This window comes from Oreochromis niloticus, linkage group LG3, assembly GCF_001858045.2.
Source record: "Oreochromis niloticus isolate F11D_XX linkage group LG3, O_niloticus_UMD_NMBU, whole genome shotgun sequence".
Classification (NCBI taxonomy): Eukaryota; Metazoa; Chordata; class Actinopteri; order Cichliformes; family Cichlidae; genus Oreochromis; species Oreochromis niloticus.
The window spans coordinates 83,330,946-83,346,262 of NC_031967.2; the positions used below are offsets into that span (position 1 = coordinate 83,330,946).

At 43.2% G+C, this 15,317-nt stretch overlaps 1 long non-coding RNA gene across 1 annotated transcript; it reads right to left on the reverse strand.

Annotated features, from left to right (window-relative positions):
- Positions 1-10,348: 10,348 nt before the first annotated feature.
- Positions 10,349-11,269, reverse strand: LOC112846167 (uncharacterized). The gene is made up of 2 exons (XR_003219017.1): positions 11,091-11,269; positions 10,349-10,958 (listed from the first exon to the last, which is right to left on the reverse strand). It is a non-coding gene; the product is annotated as an uncharacterized LOC112846167 (long non-coding RNA).
- Between the last annotated feature and the right edge of the window lie 4,048 nt (positions 11,270-15,317).

Sequence of the window (15,317 nt, forward strand, 5' to 3'; positions counted from 1 at the left end):
ACTGTCATGGTCTGCAGTGGGTGGCTGGAATTTCCATAAGGCTCCTGAACTTACCTGGGATCCGCCCTTGGGCAGGGCCAACTCCTCCAGCTCCTGCACACCTGGAGCCTATTGCAGGCAATCAAGCCAGAGGGATTTAAGCCACACGTTGATGTTCATTCACTGCCAGTTCGTCATCAACTCATGTTGGTAACAGGCCTGATGCGTCAAGTTCTTGCTGTGATTTATCTTACTAACAATACTTTCTTGTGCTGCAGTTGCTGTTTTCACCTTGCCTCATGCTCCACCTCTGGACTCAGGATACCAAGCAAACATTTTGAAAATCACTCTGTGCCTCACCTGCCTGCCCTCCTGCCATCACACTGAAGACCCCGGATCTCAGGTCAGCCTTGTCACACCACTCAGCCCCCCCGGATTCTCATCACCCCCCTCTCAACACTCTATGTCCCCAACTGCAATGTGACTGTTCCCTGCTCAGCTCCACTCTGCATCTCAGGCCCCGTTCCCTCGCCCTAGCCACGCCACGCCACGTCAAACTCCACGTCTTATTGTTTTTTGTCCTTGCTACGTTTCTTGCACTCCAGCCTAATAAATTATTGTTACATCATCTGCTGTCTCAGCTCTGGGTTTCTGCACCTGAGTCCTGTTCTGTATAGACCACTCGGTCACCTGACATGCACAGGGATTTATTGTTGTGTATTATTTTTCACCCTGTAAATAAATGTACTATCTGCATTGAAGACTCCTGTGTTTTGGTCCTATTGGTCCACTACTGGATCCACTACAGTTTGCTTACCAGCCTGGCATTTGGGTGGAGGACGCCATCATCTACCTCCTGCACCGAGCTCTGACTCACTTGGAGAAGCCTGGAAGCACTGTGAGGATCATGTTCTTTGATTTCTCCAGTGCTTTCAACACCATCCAGCCACGACTTCTGAGACAAGCTGGAGCTATCGGGAGTGGACCACCACATGTCCCAGTGGATACTGGACTACCTCACAGAACGTCCACAGTATGTGAGGTCACAGGGCTGTGTCTCTGATACACTGGTCTGCAGTACGGGGGCCCCACAGGGAACTGTGCTGGCACCGTTCCTCTTCACCCTCTACACTGCAGACTTCTCCATCAGCTCCCCACGCTGCCACCTATAGAAGTTCTCTGACGACTCTGCCATAGTCGGCCTCATCACAGGTGAGGACGACTCAGAGTACAGACAGTGGACTCTGGACTTTGTAGACTGGTGTCAGCAGAACCACCTGCTGATCAACGCTGGGAAAACCAAGGAGTTGGTGGTGGATTTCCGGAGACGCAGACCCACCACACTGACACCGGTGAACATCCAGGGAGTGGACATTGAGATAGTGGACTCTTATAGGTACCTGGGTGTTCACCTGAATAATAAACTGGGCTGGAGCCACAACACTGATGCTCTTTACAGGAAGGGTCAGAGCAGACTCTACCTGCTGAGGCGGCTGAGGTCATTTGGAGTACAGGGTGCGCTTTTAAAGACTTTCTATGACTCTGTGGTGGCATCTGTCATTTTTTACAGTGTGGTATGTTGGAGCAGCAGTTTATCGGCAGCTGAGAGGAAGAGGTTGGATAAACTCATCAGGAAGGCCAGCTCTGTTCTGGGATGCACCCTGGACCCAGTGCAGGTGGTGGGAGACAGAAGGACTCTGGCCAAAATAACATCTCTGATGGACAGAGTCTCCCACCCCATGCATGTAAATGTTGCTGAACTGCAGAGCTCCTTCAGTGACAGACTGCTGCATCCTAGATGCATGAAGGAGTGTTTCCGCAGGTCCTTCCTCCCTGCAGCTGTCAGACTGTACAATCAGAACTGCTCCCAACAATCATAGATGTTTACATCTGCGCTGTAACTGCTATAAGTTAATCAACCGATTCGCACTACAACCTGGTTTGCCTCTTATCTGTAGCTATTTATATTTAATTTAATAACTGTACAGTACTCTGTTTATAGTAACCATTGTCCATTGTAAATATGTAGGAAAAAAATGTGTATGTTTTTGTTCTGTGTCCTGTTTGTTTGTATATGTGTCTTTCTGGCTGCTGTTACAACCAAATTTCCCCTTGTGGGACAATTAAAGGATTATTCTATTCTATTATTCTATTCTATTCTATTTCCCCACATCCCCATGGTCTGCCAGCGCAGTCCGTGACCAAACTCAGTTCACAACCAGCTCCTCTGCATTTTCAACAAGTCTGAGCTCATTAAAATAAATCCAAATGTTTGATTTCTCTTTCTTAATGTAATTATTCCATCATGGCTGAAGTGAAAATCCAATGGTTCTCAGTGTACAAAACATTAAAGACAGAATGATGCATTCTCAATCATCCAGGAAAGTAAATCTCCAAAAGTTGAATCTGTTCATCTGGACGTAGCGTTTTGTGGGAGAATCCATTTCACGGATCACATTAACTCGGTGGACCAACACATCAAATTCACCAGGGAGGATATGAAAAGTGGCAGGTTAGCCTTCTTAGACTGTGAGATTTCCATCAGTAATGGGGGACATCTAAAAGCTGACGTGTACCGTAAACCTACGCATACGGATCAGTATCTAAGGTTTGACTCTCATCATCCACTGGAGCACAAACTGGGTGTCATCAGGATGCTACAACACAGAGCGAACACCATCCCCACTGACACAGCGGCCAGGGAGGCAGAAGAACAGCACATCAAGAAGGCCCTGAGTAAATGTGGTGGCCCTGACGAGTTTACTGTCAGCATTTTAATCGCTAGTTTAAAGGCTGTAGGTTGCAGCCATTGCTCTAACACTGTATAAACGTAACAGGCCTCAGAGCAGGTTCTAATAGTCTGAGCTGCTTCCAGCTTTATTTGTGAAGAGCACAGCAGCTTACAAAGCAGGTAGCTAGCTCATACAGCTGCGACGTAAAATTTTCATAAGCTAAAATGACCTTAAAATAACGGGGCTACGTGAGGTGATGCTAGCGTTAGCCACGTTAGCACGTTACCTTCAACAGGTGGTCAGACTGAGTAAACGGGCACTCAGTCAGAGGTTGAGCTCTCCGTTTCGCTGCAGGGTCCCTTCATTCTTCACATATCGGTGTTGAGCAGAGTGTAAATCCCGAGGCTGAACGGCCTTTGTACAAGCACACACACTTCGTAGCAGGGCGAAGCTATGAGCTAGAAAAATCCTGGCAGACAGCCTGTGTCTGACCAACCAATCAGAGAGCTCCTTACATCCCACGGTGTGGCTAATTTGAATAGCAGCAGGATTTTTAAAATGAAGTTGTTAATCCAACTGCTAATCCAACTGCTAATCCACATGTTAATCCCTGAGCGAACAGGAAAGGGAAATGGATTTTGAAAGGCAGTTTATTAAAGTGCAATTTGAAAATGTTTTTTGAAATGAAGACTGGAAAAGCATTTTAAAAATCAGTTTATTAAAATTAAGCACAGAATTTTTTATTTCGATGCGCGTGGCTCTTGTGGTCCTCCATATCCTGGAGAATAAATAACTTAACTATCAGTGCAGGCGATTCTAGAAAGTGACAGAGTATTGTGCATAGTGTGTAGGCTGCTGTTTGTGCTGGCCTCATCCAGCTCTGTGTCTAGGTGCTGTCTGATGAAGTTGGGACCGGTGGAAAGATGTATGGTTTTCAAAAGATTCAGGTCTAGGCATTATAGTGCTGTATAGTGTCACGACCGGGCGGTAAAAAGCAGGGAAGTGGACTCAAATGCAGACACCACACGGAGGCTCGGAAGGTACAGTGAAAACAAATGATTTATTTGGGCACTACAAGTAGCACATGGTGAAGGTGGAAAACAAAAATAAAACACTACACATGAACAAAGGACGAGAGGGAAACACTTGGCCTCTGAATTAAATCTACTAACGCCAGAACTTACGATTTAAGCACTAAGAACTTATAACTGAATTCACACTGTGACAGGTAAGAACTAAGAGACTAAACTACTACTAGTAATGCAGAGAACGAAAACAAAGCTATGAAGCACTCGGCTTGGCTAGGGCAGTCTCCACAAAAATAAAGGTCCAGCGTGAACACAAAAATCACACCGCATGTGCGGCGGTAGAGTCCTTAGTTAGTTGGGGAAATCACGGCCTGGGCTCGACACTAGGAATTACTCCGGAGCAGGCACACAAGGTACAGGGCTACGCTCTCAGAGTCTTTGTCAGGGTGGAAGGTGAGGCTTGGGGGGAGAATAGAGGTCTGGGTGATGCTAAAACAGTTCACGTTCACTAACAGTGAGGTGCTGGGCAGGGAGGCAGGCAGGTGTGTAGCGCTAAGTACAGGAAAGCAAACCAGCAACGGGAGTTGGGTGGTAAATGACAGCGAGTTCCAAACCTCAGTGAAGGTGGGTTAGTTGATGTTCAGGTAAGGAATGTTTGAGAACGCTGGTCTTAAGAGTCTGCCAGCTGATTACACACAGGTGCCACCAAGAGGGGGTGTGGTGACTGTGCCCAGTGATGGATTCACTGGCACGCAGGAAAAACCAGCACTCACCCGGACCGTGACAGTATAGACTGCCAAGCTGTGGATGCTTGGCATGAAAATTTGATCACACTGGAGATGTTTCTTACTAACTCTTGTTGAAAAACAAAATCTTGTCCTTCATATCCCACACAAACAATTTGCACTGAATTCCAGTTTAAGTTCAAAATAAGAACATGTGCAAGGCTAAGCAGTGCTAGTCAATAGATCTTCCTCGCACTGTTTGGCTGTTACTCTGGGGAAAGACGAGAAAGACAGTGATGAAAGCCGTGACTGGAGCTGCGATGTAGCCTCTAATCTCTTCATGGCTTTCGTGAGAAGGCAAACACCTCTGTCTGCCTGGCTGCAAAAAGATGAAACACGCCCCTTCCAACCACAGGGGAGGGAGTTGGATGGAGCTAGCCTCCTAAAGCTGGGCATGCACTGTGCGATTCTTTGGCCCATTTTGAGACGATTGTACATTGTACAAACATGAAAAGTATATTGTTAGAACAATAAACGTTTCACGTTATAAAGTGACATAGCTCTATTTTTCTTTTGCCCAGGTGGGAGCTCTACGCTTCCGTATCCGAGGCTTTTCAGTGTGGTCCCACAAAATTATCACGACTACAACAACCATGAAAAGAGTTGGATGGACATTGCTGCTCAACTGCAGCTGCATGGCCAATGTTTTTCATTAGTAATTTAGCAAAGTTGATGGTTGTTGTGTTTCGGTGTGTCTGTGTGAGTGAAAGACAGAGAGGGAGAGTGAGAGACAGATTTTGTGTTATAATCTTCATGTTATGGACGCACAGTGTGAGCACTCAGGTCGCATCAGAGCATCGGGCCGTATAGTGTGAGACCCTGCATCGTGACCTATGAACTTCTAACCCCTGAGATTCAATTGTGGAGTTTGAGCAGGAGCGGAATAACATGACTGAAAAATTGCACAGTGTATGCCCAGCTTAATGCAGACTAAACTAAACAAGCTGCTGTTTCACATAATACACCCATTTAACCGCAGTATTGCCTTTTGATTTAACAGTTAAAGCAGTAGAGACGAGCTGTTTGCATGTGCGTGGAACTCTAGCTTCATTAACAAGGCTAGCTGTTAACTTATAGCTCACGCTAGCTAACCAGCGAGCAGTTAAAAGCTGTGGAAACAACACCCACAAACTTATCTCACTACAACGTAGCGCCGAAAATATGACGTGATTCTAGTTTAATCAAACTCAGGGCTCGAGCTTGACACAGCTGGTTTAACATAAGACTGACATCCAACTAACCACAGGTAAAAAAAACATTTATTTTATTTGACTTACCACAACATGTTTCCTCAGGTTACATGAGTTGAGTTTTTTCACGCTCAAAAGTCTGTTTCTTTTGGCTCACACTGAAGAAACGAGACATAGCTGTTCTTTTGTACTGCTTTTAAGCGAAACAAGCTTTGTATATGAGGCCAAGGGTGTTCATCCTCTTCAGTTTTAGCGGAAACAGCTGACTCTGCCATGTTTTCATGTGTTTCTTCTTTACGTGTATCCGCTACTTTAAAACGCTTGGGCTGCTCTGCCCACCACAGTTTCAAACTGGTCATGTGACTGCATGGCCACATCTGCTTGGTAAAAGAGTTACAGGAAACTCCACTGGCGGTATGATCCATTATTAGCAGTATTATCTAATGTGTGAAATTAATCTTTTTTAATTTTAAGTAACGAGTCGAATATTGCCAAATGTAGCGGAGTAAAAGTACCATTTCTTATTCACAAATGTACTCAAGTAAAAGTAAAAAGTACTGTGCAAAGAAAGGTATTTTAAAAATACATTTTTTTCAAAAACATACTCAAGTAAATGCAACAGAATAAATGTAACTTGTTACTACCCACCTCTGAACTGAGTGATTCATTCATTTATTCCGCACTGGACATTAGCTCTCAGGAAGGGAGGAGGTAAGTAACCCAAATGTGCTGTTAGCTCATCAGTTCACAGTAGCATCACTCTGCTATTGTCTTGATGTGAGCTTTCTACTCAGAGTTTTTTCTTCCAGTCTAGAGCAGAAATGTTTTTGTTAAGAAACTGGCTGTTATTTTGTTCCACAATTTAGCTAGATCTATTTCTACTAATGAAATTAGTTTGCTAAACAGGGATGAGTCAGTGAATGAGTCAGCTGGGATTGTGAATCATGATTCAGGAGTCAGTAAAGTGATTTTCGAGTATTGAACGATTCGTTCATGACTCGCACATCACTACAGTGAAGTCATAGTCGGATACAAATAATATCAGACTGATCCTGCAACAATTTATTTCCCCTGTCTAAATCGCGGACACACAGTATCCCACATTCTTGACTTTTAGTTCACAAACACTTCTTATGACAACCAACTACTCCTGAAACTTTGGATGTTTTAGTGCTCTATACAGTAAAGTTACAGAAACAAATTAGGATATAATTATCAGTCAAAATGTCCTTCGTTCCTTAAAATAATCCTGTTCAATACCATGTGAGAACAATAAATCTATAATTTTCTGTTTTAATCAAAAAACTGAATGGTACTTGAGCGTACTTGGCTTGATGTGTACTTTGAATTGGAATAATACTGCAACTGATTGCATTCACAAGTCCACGAGAACACAAGTACGCACAAGCACATGCATTGATAAATGGCGTCAGTCTCATTTCTGAATTTATTTACTGATTGTTTGAAGGCATGTGCAATATTGGTACTCACGGCTCCTGATAGTTCAAAGGGACAGGTGGGAGAAGAGGGGTCAAGGCCGCCAGCAGGGCATGGCACACACAGTCCACCGGGTCACACAAAACTGACAGCTCATGTTGGAGTCAAATTGTTAAATGTTGTCATTGTGTTACTTAAATTTGTAAGTCTTAGTTCAACCAGCATGATCAAAGACATTCCTTTGTCTCTGACCACCTCTCCAGCCAGTTTGTTGGTGGGGGAGGCTGAAGTGTTTTATTATAGGGACATCCTATCTGTAGGTCCTGTTTTCTTGTGTAGTAAGCTGCTTTTATTATCCTTTTGGTGAGCAGCAGGTCACACAAACGCACCCCAAACACATTCTCGCCCTCACATACATACACACACACACACATTCTCGCACATACACACACACACACGTGCTTACACGTGCACACACATAGACACACAGTGCCTTATATTTTGTAACCACAGGGGGGGTTTACAATGGGAGGTGCTTGTGTGTACTCTAACTGTTTTCAATAAAAAGTGGCAAGCGGAGCCCTAAGTCTAAGTCAGTCTGCGGTTGGATACAGAGTGCTTTTCTGAGACACCGACCGGGGCCTCCCTTGCGCAAGTAAAATTGATCGATCGATGATTGTCTTGTTTCTTTCGTTAACGAGAATACGTTTCTAAACTACCAGGGCCTGTGGAAACGCAGACCCAACAGCTCACATGAGCAGAAGGACCGCTAGAGCTTTGCCTCTATGACACCAGCAAGACCTCCATCTCCTCCTCCTGAATTAAATGGTAAATGGTAAATGGCCTGTATTTATATAGCGCTTTTATGGTCCCTAAGGACCCCAAAGCGCTTTACATATCCAGCCATTCACCCATTCACGCACACATTCACACACTAGTGATGGCAAGCTACGTTGTAGCCACAGCCACCCTGGGGCGCACTGACTAGTCCCTAAGGACCCCAAAGCGCTTTACATATCCAGTCATCCACCCATTCACACACACATTCACACACTGGTGAATTAAATAAACCAGCTGAATACAACTCATTTGCTGTTTCACTTTGTCTCAGCAATAGCTAGCATTAGTTGAATACATCCATGTAGAACGCTAGGCTAAATGCTAGCGGCTAATTGCAGTTTGCGATATCGGCACACTTTAAAGGTTAACAGCCACCATTTTGGAAGAAGACTCTCAGAATTACCTCTTGGTAGGTTGCAACAGCTCCACACTTCAGGTAACTGGTCGTCACCCGTGAAACTAACAGCGTGTTGCTCGCCTATGGACTCAAATGTCCACTAGCAGTAGCTTGTCTCTCCTCCCTCTCACACACATCATGGGCCCAAGCATGGCCAATATTAAAGTTATTATATTAATCATTATTAGTTATTACAGCAGTGAACCTTAAATCTTCACTCAAAGACAAGTATCTTTGACAGTGTATATATAGATGTATTATATATTAGAGACAAATATTGTCCGTTTAATATGTTGGCATTACTAAATTTGGCACAATGCTTACATATATGTGTAGAAAGAAAATGTACGAGCTGTGATAACTGTTTCTGATAGAATGAAGATCAGACTGATATATTAAATATTCCTTTATTGGGTGAGAAAATCAGAGCATGTCATAACTGCTTTAAGTCATACAGAATAGATATCAGAGCCTTAAACAGGCTGACTTCTGCTAAATGGGTCAAACTGGGCAGAAAGTATACAAACACATAACATCCTTATAGAATATGATGTAACACTATAGATCAACTTACCTCAGAATATATAAAGCATATAAACAATTACAGCAATATGATGCAACAAACACAGCAGTACTACTAATCCAAAATACTCAAAGCTTCATGTAACTGAAACAAACATGGACATTTATTTTTAGGTCCATTCTGCTGCTGATGCATACTTTAGGTTTCTTGGATGTCACACCACCTAGCAGTGATTCGCAGCTCTCTGGTACAACATTAAATACATCATAATCTTTGTTTTTTATCTTCAATTTAAGTCTGCATTGACCACTGCTTTCAATGTTCTTCCCATTATAGTCTTCCTGAGGTACTCTTTCATTACTTTTTTAGGCTTTTGCTTCCTAGCATTAATCTTTGTCATGCTAATTTGTGCACCTGTATGAAGTGTCACCAAAGTTCCTTGTATTGGCAGTGAAACAATCCACGTGTCTTCATAATCTGAGCGCCTCTAACTTTCTTGTGCTTCATTGTGCTCAGTTTTTACAACCCCAATGTGACACTATCCCCACAAAGAAAGTCTCACTTAAGTCAGTCTCTTCAAATAAATGCGCTGACATTGTTTGGCAAAATTATTTGTTCCATTATATTTTAAGCATCTTGTGCCATAAGCAGGACGCTGTCTGGGTTCATGTCTGCCACCACATCACTTACAGAAGTACTTTGAATCATCTTTGCTGGAATTTTGTGACATATTCTTCCTCATTTTCTTTTTAACCACAGCTATATTTACACTCTCATATACTACACTGACACTTGTTTCATTAAATACCTTTGCATGTTGCAGGGCTAACTCACTTCCATGTTACAGTCTATCTGCTTCCTTCAGAGTTAGTTAGTTAGCATCTCTGAGCAGCCATTCTCTAGTCTGTTTGTCATGGATACCATACAAAATTTGATTACGGACCATAGAACCTTTTAGCTCTCCAAAATCACATGATTGTGCCTTTAGCTTTTAAATCAGTCACAAAGCGATCAAAAGTCTCTTCTGGTTGCTGTATCCGAGAAAACATACCTTTCATATACTGTGTTCTTCTTTGGTGAGCAGTGTGCATCAAACTTTTCAACCTCTTTGTCATACTTATTCCTTTCACCAACTTCCTCGAACTCAAATGCGTTGAAGACTTCAATGGCTTGAGGGCCAGCTACTGTGAGCAGCAATTAAATTTTCCTGGCATCGGGTTTGGAGTCCAGTCCCATGGCAGCCATATACAGCTCAAACTGCTGCTTAAAATCCCGCCAGTTGCTGTCTACATTCCCCACCAGTTTCAGTCCTTTCAATGGCTTTCTTCTCGAACAGAACTTTGAACTGCTAACGCTTTCACTTTTTAACTTTTACTCCTTGTACCATGTGTTGTTCTCGTAGTGCTTGGTAAAAACAATACAGCCTCCACTTATGGCTTGTGAGCTACTGCTCCAAATATTTTATTATACAACACCATAGGCCAGACTTCTTTTATGTGCTCCCATTGCCATCCATGAGCTTTCTTAAATACAGTGCCCCTGCTGGTCAACCTTATCATTACATCAGCATCATACTGCATGTCAACACAGTCAGAACACACCAAGGACAAGTCAAACATGCCTTCAGGAAAAAGATAATGATTAATGATTTATTTAAACTGATGTCAGGGTTTAGCAGCTGAGCTTTGACCTGTGAGCTGCAGATGTCCACAGTCAGGCTATACAGTTTTGAAATGTAATAGCAAGTTGCTATCTACAGTGTGGGTGTTATATCAGAGCATTGCATCTGATCTTTGATCTGTGAGGTAGACCTTCAGACTCTTTGATGGTGTGAAGTGTTTAATGTGCCTACAGACACAGAGGACTGATGACGGAGAAGAAGAAGAGGATTTTCTCTGTTTCTACACAGACCTGGTCCAAACAGCAGAGAGTTGCAGAGTGAAGAAGTTCATGTGAAGAAGCTGAGTAAGTGCAACTTTGATTCATTCCAGTCTCTGAGGTTTCCTCTTCATCACAGAGCAACTGCTCTTTGTTTGTTAGCGTGTTTCTGCAGAGAACACACACAGACTCATTTCATCACTGACGTTTGGATAAAGACTAAAAAACAACAACAAAGTCTCCAACTTCCAGCTCAGAGCCTTTCAAATAGAGTTTGCAGGTAGAGATTTGTTCTACTCACATCACATCAGACTAACTGTATGTGGGCGTCTTCATCAGACTGCTGCAGGTCGGTACCAACATCATGAAACGTTCCTCACACATCTGCCACTGTTTGATCCTCTTTAACGGAGGAAGTGTGACTGTGCTGTGATGTTTAGTCACACTCAGTTTTTATGTGAACTCTGAACAGGTTCACAATCAAACTATCAAACTGGAGTCCTGATATGAGAACCTGCTTCAGGTGCTGGACTCCAGTTTGACTCTGAAGTTGTTTTATAAAGGATCAGAGTTCATGTTTGTCTGTTAAATATTCTCTAGGATTCATGGAGAATATTTATCAGGTTCCCCTCTGAGTGCTGCTGTTGGTCCCCAATGATGCTGTAGGATAGATTAATGGAGGCTTGGCTGCAGTCCCGCTGTAGTTATTCCCTCACAGCTACACAACTACGCTTATATTTTTTCATTTCCAGCTCAGTGTCATTTGTGCAGCAACATTTCTTCATCTGGCACTTTTCCTTCATCTGATCTGTTTGATCTTCTAGTTTCAGATGGAAGCCGTCAGCAGTAAACTTTGTGTGTTTAAAGAGTTTGAATGCTGTGATTTCAGAGTCAGACTGTTGATAATGACAGCTCACACATGAAATCACATTTCAACATTTACCTCCCAAACTGCACAGAGACAACTTTGACTAGAAAGTTGTTTTTAGAAGGACTTTGGTTTGAGCGGTGGCTTTTTAATAACCTCAACACATAAATGGCAAGTCCAAGAGCTTGTATGCCATCTTGAAACCCCTCTGGGTGCTTATCTGAATAGTTATTCTGAAGCATGACTGAATTTAAAGTGTGGATCACTTCCTGACATGGTGTCTGACCTGCTGGCAGCCTTTCTTCATTACACTCAACACATCAGGCAGAGCTTTGCAGTTTTCAGTTGATGTGCACATGAATGATTTGTGTTTCCTCTGCAGGTGAAGGTAGAAAGTGTGTGTGAGCTGATGTGAATTGAGCAGCATGGATCAGTGTGAGGACAGAGAGGAGGGAGTCCCTCCCTCTAAAAGCACTCTGTGTGGGGAACATGAGAGCCAGACCAAAGATCAGGGGTGAGATGACCATCTCTAACTGTCCATGACTCTTCTCCATGTCACAGCTCAGCACTCACATCCCTGCTCCATCATTATTCACAGGGACCAACCTGGACCTCCACCCAGTTATAAGAGCAAGGAAGTGAAGGTCGTAATTAAGAAATTTGAAAATGTAATACAGAAGGAAAAAATGTAAGCTAATGTCACTGTTAAAGGGAATCAAATTTTATCAGTTAAGATCTGATGAGGCTTTTAATGAACATTTTAACTTTTTTTAGGACCCATCAGAGACTCAAACGTGGACCTCCACCCAGCTGTGTCTCCTTAAAGAGTGACCGGTCTAAAGATGGCCACATTAATTTTAAAGTCTCTGCTGCAGAGAGGTGAGCTGTTAGTAACATGGACTGATGTCAGTTTGGTGTCTGATTTAAATGATTTTCATGTTTCCTGGTTTCTAAAATGCATCTTTGTAGGAGAGCAGTGTCTCAAAGGACACACAGGCTCAGGTGTAACTGTCATTTTATCTGGTTTTAAGACACATTTGGTCAGAATTGGCTGTTTTTAACTATTTATTTTAATCACAGGTGTAAAGTTAGACATCACACATCTGGATCCTAAACTATGCTGCTAGCAGTGGGTAGTTTGACTTTAGCCTAGTGGCTAAGCTAACAGAAACATGCCAGCTGTGCTCTGTGAGGATGATAACCTGCTCTAGAAAGCAAACAAAAGGTTTGTGCAGCTCCTCTTCAGAAAAGTGTTCAGAGAGCAGCATTAGTTCTAATCTAAGAGGACTGTTACTGAGAGAAAACAGCTGCATGATCTGAACTCTGTGTTATAAAAGCTGCTTCAAGAACTTTCATTAGAGAATTTACTATTGAATAAAACATGTTTGTGTCTGCAGAGGTCAGAAGTCACAGTCTCCAGGATCAAGCTGTCCGCCTATGAAGAATGATGAATCTAAAGATTCACCTCCACTCTGCAGTGATGAACCTGGACCAAGGAGGTCAGAGACCTGTGATGAGCTCCTTTAGATGTTTGTATTTTCCTGGATAAATATGACATAAAAAATCCTAAAAATTTTACAAAGATTCATTAAAAAGATAAAAATATTAGACTTGGTCATTTGCTGTTTCAGGACAGTGATGCTCATACCTGTGAGGAAAGGATCTACTGAGTGGGTTCCATGTTTGTCTTTAAAGAAAAGAGCGGCTCTGTCATTGATTTTCATGTCTTTGTGTCTGATTTGTTTTTCGGGGGCTTTTTTTTGCCTGTCGTGTTTGGTTCCTTAGCCATCAGAATTGTTGCCTGAAGGCCAACAAAGATACCCAACGGATTTACTCTACCAAGTGGATCATCACGGCCTTGCTATATTGGTCCATTTGATCGACCTTTGTTGTTTTATTTTATTTTATTTTATTTTATTTTCAGTTGTTACAGATGGGACAGACATGGCTGGGGGATAGGAAAGGGAGAAAGAAAGAGAGGAAGGAAAAGAAAAACAGAGTGGAAGAGGGACAGTGAGAAAGGGCACTTATAGAAAAAGAAAAAATCTCCTGGATCACTTGTTAAGAAAAAAAAAAGAGAAAACAAGCAAAAATAAGAGAGCAGCATAATAACCACAACATCATCGTATTAATCTAGCTAAGTGTAAATAACAGTAAATACTGAGTATTGAATGTTGTTGTGCAGCACGCAGGACCGACAGCGCACAATGTGCTTTGAGGAAGCAGTCAAGAAAGGTGTAGTTTGTGTGAACAGTGAACACCCGTGTGCACACCTTTGTGGATCAGCGCGCTTTTATTCAAAAGGTTTCTCCTTGTAACGATCTGCCAGAGGGTGTGGAGGGCCATAGCTCTGTCCCCCAGGACATGAAGCAGGCATGAAGGAGATCCAGGCCCCAGACATTGAGAGGCCCCAGAGTGCGAGAGCCCAAGGAGGACCAACGGAGGGGCATCTGTGCCAACCTCCCGAGAAGAGCTGAGGAGAGCCCCAGACGAGGGATCACCTAGCAGCCACGGAGCAGAAGCCAGAAGGGCTTCAGTGACGTGCCCGCGGGCTCTGCTGGCAGCCAGCTGCACCAGAGTGAACCGAGTCACAGGATCAGAGGCCCAAGGTCCCCCTACCCCCGGAAGGGGCCTCACCAAGCCACGGGTGCCAGGCCCTGCCATGCAGCCACCAGGAGTGAGCGCCCAGCCCCAGCCCCAGACACCAAGAACCACTGACGCATCGACACCTGAGGGCATCAGCCACTTACCTCCTTCCGCCCGCTCATGTGTAGTGTTGCTTTGTTGTTTTGAAGTGCATTTAAAATAGTTAAACACTCTGAGAGGTCACAAAGAGACCCAGGTTAATCTCTAAGCAACTAAAATCTTTTTTTTTTTTCAGAGCAAACTTTCTCTGTGAAACTTGGTGAATTTGTATCCTCTGTTGTCTGTCTTCAATGTGGGGTCCCACAAGGTTCAGTTTTAGGCCCGCTTTCTTTTCTCCCTATACCTGCTACCCATTGGCTCTATTTTCAGGAAACACGGGATTTCTTTCCACTGTTATGCCAGTGACTGCAAGATTTATTTCCCTCTTAAAAAATGGAAATTATGATTTTTGGTGGCACTTCTGAGATCTGATCTGAGGGCTTCTTTGGATCTTGGTTCCTTGACACAGTATGTTAAAAATTATCATCACTAATCTGGGAGTTAGAATGGATGCAGATCTTAAACTTGAAGGCCAGGTCAGCCAATCAGCAGCTCCTTAGGGTGCCAAAAACCAAGCATAAACTTGGAGGTGTGCATGCGTTTGCTGTAGCTGCTCCAAAGCTGTGGAATGATCTGCCCTTGCACATTAGGCAGACCTCTTCTCTTTCTGAGTTTAAGGCTCTTCTTAAAACAGATTTATTCGCTGAAGCCTTTGGCACATTTTATGGGGTTGACTTTATTTTCTCTAATTCTTTATTTTTAACATGTTTGATTGTATTTTCTGTTTGTGCCATTTGTATATGTACAGCACTTTGTGAACCCTAGTTTATTTTAAAGTGCTTTATACATAAAGGTGGTATGGTATGGTATGGTATGGTATGGTAAAGCTGTGGTGAGTGAGAGACCACCGCCATCAGGATAACACTGAACAACAGTTTGTTGCCATGGCAGGGCTTTCCCATGTAAATGTTGGTT